General features: G+C 37.9%; 1 long non-coding RNA gene across 1 annotated transcript; it reads left to right on the forward strand.

The window, feature by feature from the left end:
• Nucleotides 1-762: 762 nt before the first annotated feature.
• Nucleotides 763-3,339, forward strand: LOC126615014 (uncharacterized). Its single transcript, XR_007620613.1, has 4 exons — nt 763-948; nt 1,032-1,186; nt 1,918-1,976; nt 2,784-3,339. It is a non-coding gene; the product is annotated as an uncharacterized LOC126615014 (long non-coding RNA).
• The last annotated feature ends 4,495 nt before the right edge of the window (nt 3,340-7,834 follow it).

Below are 7,834 nucleotides of genomic sequence, written 5' to 3' on the forward strand. Positions count from 1 at the left end.
GTCTTGTGCTCAAATGAAATATTCTCCGTGAAGGGCGTTGTCTTCAAGAAAGATTGGACCGTCGAGAAAACCAATGTTCTTGCTCAAACTTTCTTTAACTTTGATGTCGTTTATTGACATTCGTTGCGTTGTGTAGGATAAAGAAAAATTTTGATATTAGGTTTTAACCAATATGAGACTATAAATCCAAAGTTTGAAATTTACATCTTAAAAATAGTGTTAATAAATGGGATCAAGTTGAAGAAAATAGATTATAAGTGAAAAAACTTCAATCCTATGTATGGAAGCATCATCATCCTAAGCGTCTCATGTTAATGATACAGCTTCATGTTGACAAAAAAACTTGCACGTATCGATGTATCATTGGCCATGTAAAGGTAGGGTGTTCCACATAAATCTCACATATTATTATTTGAATTTAGAATCCTGATTGCTTTCAAGAACAATTTTTTCGGTACAACCATTTTCATACTAAAAAATTATCATTGGACTAAAAATTATTTGGTGATTTTTTGTCATAAATGGACGCCTAAAAATCTCCGCCTAATTGTCACAGCCCGTCCCCTAGATTTTAGTTATCGAGGTTGTGAAATGACGAATGTACCCTCGAAGGTTACTAAGGTACGTATGTGTGGCATATTATTAGTCTAAGTACATTCCTAAAGTTTTGGAAAGTTTGGATATGATTTTAAATGGGTTTATATTTTGTGCGGTTAGGGATTAAAGGATTGGAATTGGATGGTTTGGGATTGACCACACACCTACACACGGGACAACCCTCCATTCCCCCGTGCCTTCTCTCTCTCTTCCCTCACGGTTCTCTCTCACTCTCTCCCTGTCTAAAACGTACGGACGACACCATAAAATCCTGAAACTTCGTGGATCGAAGGTTGTGAAGGTACCATCGTGCTCGTGAGAACTATACGAACTCAACCACACCCATTTCAGGTAAGAAATCTTTCGATTTCACGTCGAAATCACGAGCACCGAATTTAGCACTGTTCACAAACTCTTTATTGGTTGGTTTTCAGGATGATCCAAGCTCACAACGAGCTTTAGGAGGTTCCCACGAAGCTCGGAGTGCTTCGTTGCGTCGATTTGGACGTCGGGATCACTAAGTCCCAAGGTGGCCGGTTTTTGGGAAATTGCTTCGTCGAGATTCAGACGTTTTTTAAGGTTTTTGAAGGTATGGACTTCTTCCTCTCTTGATTTAGAGCATGTAGGAAGAAATTTGAGTCAAAATGGTGAAGAAATGACCGATAAAACCCGAGTTGCAGGTTTACCCAGTTTCCGGCGCCGGTGGCACTGTTCCGGCGTCGCAAGGTTGAAGGTGATGCGCGTGGGTGCGCGTGTGCCCGTGCCACCCACGGCGCGTGGGGGCACGTGCCACATCTGAAAATTTTTCTAAAAATTCCCCGACGTCCGTGACGTCGAATAGGTCACTGTGGTATATTCATATACCCAATTTGAGTACTGTATGAGAAGTTATTAAGAATTGTTGGTTGGGTGCTTTAAATAACGTTTTATAATTATTTCGCATATAGGTGAAAATGTGAATTGACGATCCGACCGTTGGATCGTCACCAAACTTTGATGCGTCGTAATACGTAATATTTGAGGATTATAGGAACTTACGGATTGCGAATCCGATTTACGGATCTTCCGGAAATGGAGTTGTAAGTCCATAAAATAGAATGTTAACCGTCACTTGGTTTTGATAATTGACGGAAATCCGACCGTTGGATGGTAATGAAATTTTAGGATGTTGTCCTAGAGATTTATTGTGGACCTCTGGACATTATGGATTTAAAATCGGAGTTGCAGATCTTCCGGATCGAACTACATAGTGACGTATTTTATATAAGTTATATATTCTATCGATATGAATTCTGAGGTTGGATTTTATTACTGTTCTAGGCGGCGATCGCCATGACGCCTTGATGTGTGGTGCTAGGGAGTTGTTGGACGAACTCCAGGTGAGTGGGCAGTTTTGATTTTGTATTACCTATATACAACTGTTTTTCCCAAAAAATGTGTTTTACTGAAAATTATGAATTAAATTGCCATGCATGCAATTGTTGAGATGTTTAGTTTGATAATTGATGCATATATATGTGAATTGACGCAGTGGACGCTCAGGTGAGTTTATTATTTTTCAGCTGAGTTATTATTACGAATTGCATTGAAAGCTCATAACCTGCACCTAGGTGTTAGTGCTTATGTTGTTATTCACCACACCGCACGCTCGTCTTGGATCCAAGTAGGTGGATGTCGTACAGACCATGTGAGGGTTTCGACATGCTAGCCGTACAGATCACTAGATGTGATTCTGACTAGTGGGTGACCTTAGTTATGCGCGCTGATGATTGTTGAGAGAAGCACTATAACGTATTTATACACCTGTCATCGTACAAACTATTATATGTAGTTCCGAGTGAGGTGCAGAGTTGAACCGTACAGGTCACCGAGGTGACTCCGGTTGGATTGGATGTTGAGCCTTAGAATCAGCCGTACAGGACCATTGTAGGGTCTCCGGTTGATTTATTATTTTCACCTGATTTATATTGATGCATTCATATTACATTTGGCATGGCATGGCATGGCATACTCTTTTTGAAAACCGTTGAAGGATTGGGATTTGAGCTTTTGATGATATGTATATATACTATTTTTCTGGGAAAGTATAAAGGTTTTACGGTGAGGGGTTAGAATTGTTTTTGGCGAAAGATTTTTGGAAAACTTTGTTTTACTGACCCACTCAATTTTGTTTTTCGCCCCTCCAGGTTCAAGTTAGCATAGCTTTGGTGGACACGAGGAACCCAACGACGTTCTGACAGAATTCACAAAAGTTGGACTCACCCTCGGGGGTTTCCATTTTAGTAATTGTAATATAAAAGCTTCCGAACTGTGTAAATGGTTACGTCACTCTCACGTGACGACCAGCATGCCCTCCTGCGGGACGGGGTGTGTCACTAAGTGCTAGGCAGTTGGCCACAATCCCAATTAATCATAAGTGTTTGAAAATTAAGAAATAACGCCTAGACTTGCACAGGCGCCTGCCTAGACCCTCCTAGGCACCCAGTTAGGTCGGTTCTCTTACTTAGATAGAAAATATATAACTTTCATTTTGCATTTTATTTTTCCAATAAATTGTAAGAGATTTGTTGCAACCAAGGATTTAGATATCGGTAATATCGGAAATATCGGTAGTCCGAAAACACGGAAATATCGATGGAAATATCGGGATAATATCGATATCGATAAAAATTACATGGAAACCACGGAAATTGTAAGAAAAACTTGGAAATTTTTATTGAAACTTTGCAGGATGTTTATTTAGTCAATTATCTATTAGTTTATCACAAAAAATTGGAAGGAAATGCATTGCATGATGGATTTAACATTATCAAGTTGATTATATAGCGAGCTGATAAACATTGTGAGTGTAGAAAATACGTAGAAAATTGTCTGAAATTGTAAAAAGTGATTGAACAATTAGTCAGGTGAGTCAGATCACACAAGCACACACACACAGACATGCCATCACACACGCACACATATCTCACACGCATATGTCTCTCTCTCTCTCTCATTCTTGATCATTCTCTCTTATTCTTTGAGGCGCCTGAGCTCTCTTCTCCCCCTTCTCCATTCTCCCACACACACACAGATCTCTCACTCTCTCAGACATGCCATCACACACGCACACAGATCTCACACACATACGTCTCTCTCTCTCTCGAATTCTCGATCCTTCTCTCTTCTTCTCTGAGGCCTGAGCTTTCTTCTCCCCCTTCTCCATTCTCCCACACACACACAGATCTCCCACTCTCTCGATCCTTCTCCCACACACACGCACAGAGACCCAAGGTCTCTCGATCCTTCTCCCACTCTCTCGATCCTTCTGCTCCTCAGTCCGACAATCTCGAATCCCTCTTCCTTTTCAGAAACCAGCTTTCTGGGTGTCGCCGCCGTTGATCGTGGCTCTGGCGAAGTCGGAGTTGGCTCAGTCGTCTGTGGCGGTGCGCCGCTGAGCAAGGAGTTGGCTCAGTCATCTGGTTCGTCTTCGACTCGAAGAAAACAAGTTTTCAGGTGAGATTCCATTGAAACCCTAAACCCTAAACCGACATCACATATGTTGAATCGTTGATTACCTCTTGCATGCGTGAAATTTGAAGTTTATATGTGAAATTGAAGTTAAAAATCGTGTTTTTGCAAGGTTTTTGGGACGAAATCGGCTCGGGAATAAGCACACCATCTCCGGCGTTCTTCTCCGACGTTCGGCTCGGAGTCCGATTGCACCGTTCAAAAAAATATCGCGATATTTTGACGAAAACCATTCGGATACCTATTTAAATATCCATTGCGCGAAAAACCGATAATATCGGCGATATTTCACCGATATTATTGGCATTTTCTTCCATGGTTGCAACAATGGTTGATCGTGAGATTAAAACTCAACCTTACCCCATATTGGTAGCACCTTATATTGCTCCACCCTGGCACCAATGCTTTGTGCAAGCAATAATGGTTGATGCATGCACCGACCCCACCTCGTTTTGTGTGCCGCATTTACGCCTAATCGCTAGGCCCTTATGTGCCGCCTGACTAGCACCTAAAGCCTTTTAGAACGTTTTAAATGGAAAGAAAATTAAGAGAACAATTTTTCCAATTTCCCATTTTAACTTTTATTATTTTATTTAGCCAATTTTTCACTTAAACCTACTCCAATGGTTGGTTAAAGCTCAAAATTTGAGTTTTATACTCACCCAAAGCTTTAGCCAATCATTGGGCAAAAAAGGTTGGATTAAAACTTATTGTTGGGCCAAATTTAGCCCAAAAAATGAACTAGGGTTAGTGGCGAGGACCTAGTTGTTGACATTGTCAGCCACTTGTTGAAAGACCGACAAAAAAAATTTTATCAGACAACACACATAGTTGGATCAGCAGTCTAGATTCAATTATATATATATATATATATATATATATATATATATATAAATCAAATCTATAAATACATTAAATCCGACATTTGAGATAGAATACAAGCAAATTTAATGGTAAAAAAAATCTAACAACTCAAAATTAAATCCAAGGCTAAAACAATTTAAAATTTTATTTAAATCAAAATTCACCCATACTCTATAAATACCTATGTATTTGTTCAAATATCCACACAAACTTCACTTCCATCAAACAATTCTTCCTTTTTTTTTCTTTCTACCCACCTATTTATTTGTGTTTAAGAATGGGGCAAGCTGTGTGGTTTTCCACGTTTTTTTCATGTGGTGCATATGTGTAAAAATGAGGTAGGTTTAGTGATTTTTCATTATTTTACATAATTTAAATATTTTTAAGTTGAAATGTCCATAAAGATACATTAGGACAATTTACATAAATTTTAGTTTTGAAAAAGTTACCAAAAAATATTAGACTAAAATCATTCTTTAATAATTTTGAGCTAAAATTTTAAGCCAAAACCATTAGAGCAGGAAAACCATTTCTTGGTTTAGAACCAAAATTTATGGGCTAAAAATTTAGGTTTTAACCATAACCATTAGAGTTGGTCTTAAGGTACATTTCATTTAATGTCACATTTTTTTTAATAAACGATATTTTTTACACGATGGTGAGGAGGTGGGCTTAACCTTATAATGGACTAGCAATGCTATAGTTCAAATTCACCCTTGACGATAATCGAACCTAAGACCTCTTATTTACAAGTGAAGATGAATATCATTAGATCGTAGTATTAAGTGACATTTTAATGTCAAATTTTAATAATAAAAAATTAAGAGAAAAATATACCTAAAAATGTACCCACCTAAGTTGGTCTTAAGTGACATACTGAGCAGTAAGTCGTCACCCAAACAGTAAGTCCCGACGGATAGGGCTTGAGCGGCGCGCGTGACCCGGAGAGCTTGGTATCTAGACTCCCTAGTAAGATTTACTTTTAAGATTTCTGTATTTTGATTGTTTGGAATTTTGATTGTTATGAGTAGATTGTTTAGATCTAATTCAATGGCCAGCACTAGCTCTAGATCAAATCTAGGAACTATACCTGATATTGTCAATGAAGAACAAAAATTTGAATTTCAAACAGACAGTAGTCTTGATTTTGCTGAGTGGAATATTCCGAAAGTTTCTTCAAAAAATATTTATAAAAAGAGATGGGCATTAGCCTCTTTTAAAGCTGAACATCATGTTAAGACAGTAGAACAAGCTTATGCTCTTAGTAAAGAACATGAAACTTGTCAGTTATTTACTCCAGAACAAATTAATTCCCATAGGAAAGATGGTCATAATTACATTCATATAGGCTTAGTACAAATTGCTGCTAAACCTTTAACACGTAGAGGTCTTAATACCTCTATTCTTTTATGTCTCCGAGACGCTAGGTTCACTAACTTCAGTGATAGCATTCTTGGTATGGTTGAATCCAGTCTCTATAATGGACCTATCCATTTTGACTGCTTTCCAGATCTCACTATAAGTCTATCTAACCCACACATGTTAAAAGCACTTACATTAAATATTAAAACTTCTGGATACAAGGTCCTTGAAGGAACACAGCCTTTGGCTTTGATTTATAAGATTTATTATAAAGTCACAGGTACAAACATGAACTTTCAGGCTTTAACTAAAAGTCCGAAAGATCACACACTCTTGATCCAAACCAATCAACAAAATGCAAATATTAAAATACCAAAAACCATTAGGTGGTCAGACATCCGTCTCCCTTCAGATTGGTGTTTGATAAATGAAAGTCGGCCAGTAGCCATCCAAAATAGCTTAGTAAACTTAGAAAACATAGAACGGTATTTTGATGGGACTGTCAAGATTAACTTTGATCGTCCTGCCAGAAGGTCTTGTGAGTCTGTTCACTCACAACGATCATTTGCTCCTAACAGAAATTTCTATAGATCCATGCCAAACGATAGGATGGGTCAAGATCAAGAATTGATAAATTCTCTAGCCAATAGGAAGTTAAAATCAGTAGACACAGGCTCATCAGTCACACAACAAGAGTTAATAAACGACCTTTTAAATTTCAAACTCCAGTCACTTGAGACGAACTCTCAAGTTGTCCAGCCAGTCTATCAAACTCCTACTATTCCTCCTAAGGAAGAACAGACATCCCCATCTACTTCTGACATTGAGGCAGACCAAGTCCATCATCATCAGTTATTGGTATTAACCAGAAAAGAACCTTTTAAATACGATCGTAAAAAACTTAATAGAGACATCGAAGCCCCTGAAAATGTCCCTAGACGAAATATCTTCAGAAGTAAGTATACTACTGAAGAAAAGCTTGAAATCTACCACGCTTGGAAAGATTTCATGCAAACTAACAGACTTGAAATATTCTTCTTCGACTTTGTAGAAGAACATTATGAGTCTGAAAAACAATTAAAGGTAATCACCAAAGAAAACTGGACCAGAGAAGACAAGACAATTGTCTCCTCTAGTCATCCTCCTCAAGAAACTATTCTGATTACAAAGGGTACTACCCAAATTCCTGCTACTCCCTTTAAAATTCCTAAAGAAAACTTAGGAACAGCTAAACCTATCATTGAACAAAATAACTTTACCAATCAGAGTCTTCACACTATTGGTAAACAATTAGATAAAATTGAAACAAAAATTGATAACTTGTCAATCAAACCTCTTAATAAAGAAACACCCCTTCTCAGCTTTCACGAATCACCTTCTTTGAAAACCTCTACGTCTATTAAGATTGAGCAAATGCTCAATAAATTAGAAAAAAGATAAATCAGTTCGTGTGATAAACAATCCTCACGAATCTGAAAATACTTCTCTAACACAAGATTCA

The sequence above is a fragment of the Malus sylvestris genome, chromosome 3, assembly GCF_916048215.2.
Source record: "Malus sylvestris chromosome 3, drMalSylv7.2, whole genome shotgun sequence".
Lineage (NCBI taxonomy): Eukaryota > Viridiplantae > Streptophyta > Magnoliopsida > Rosales > Rosaceae > Malus > Malus sylvestris.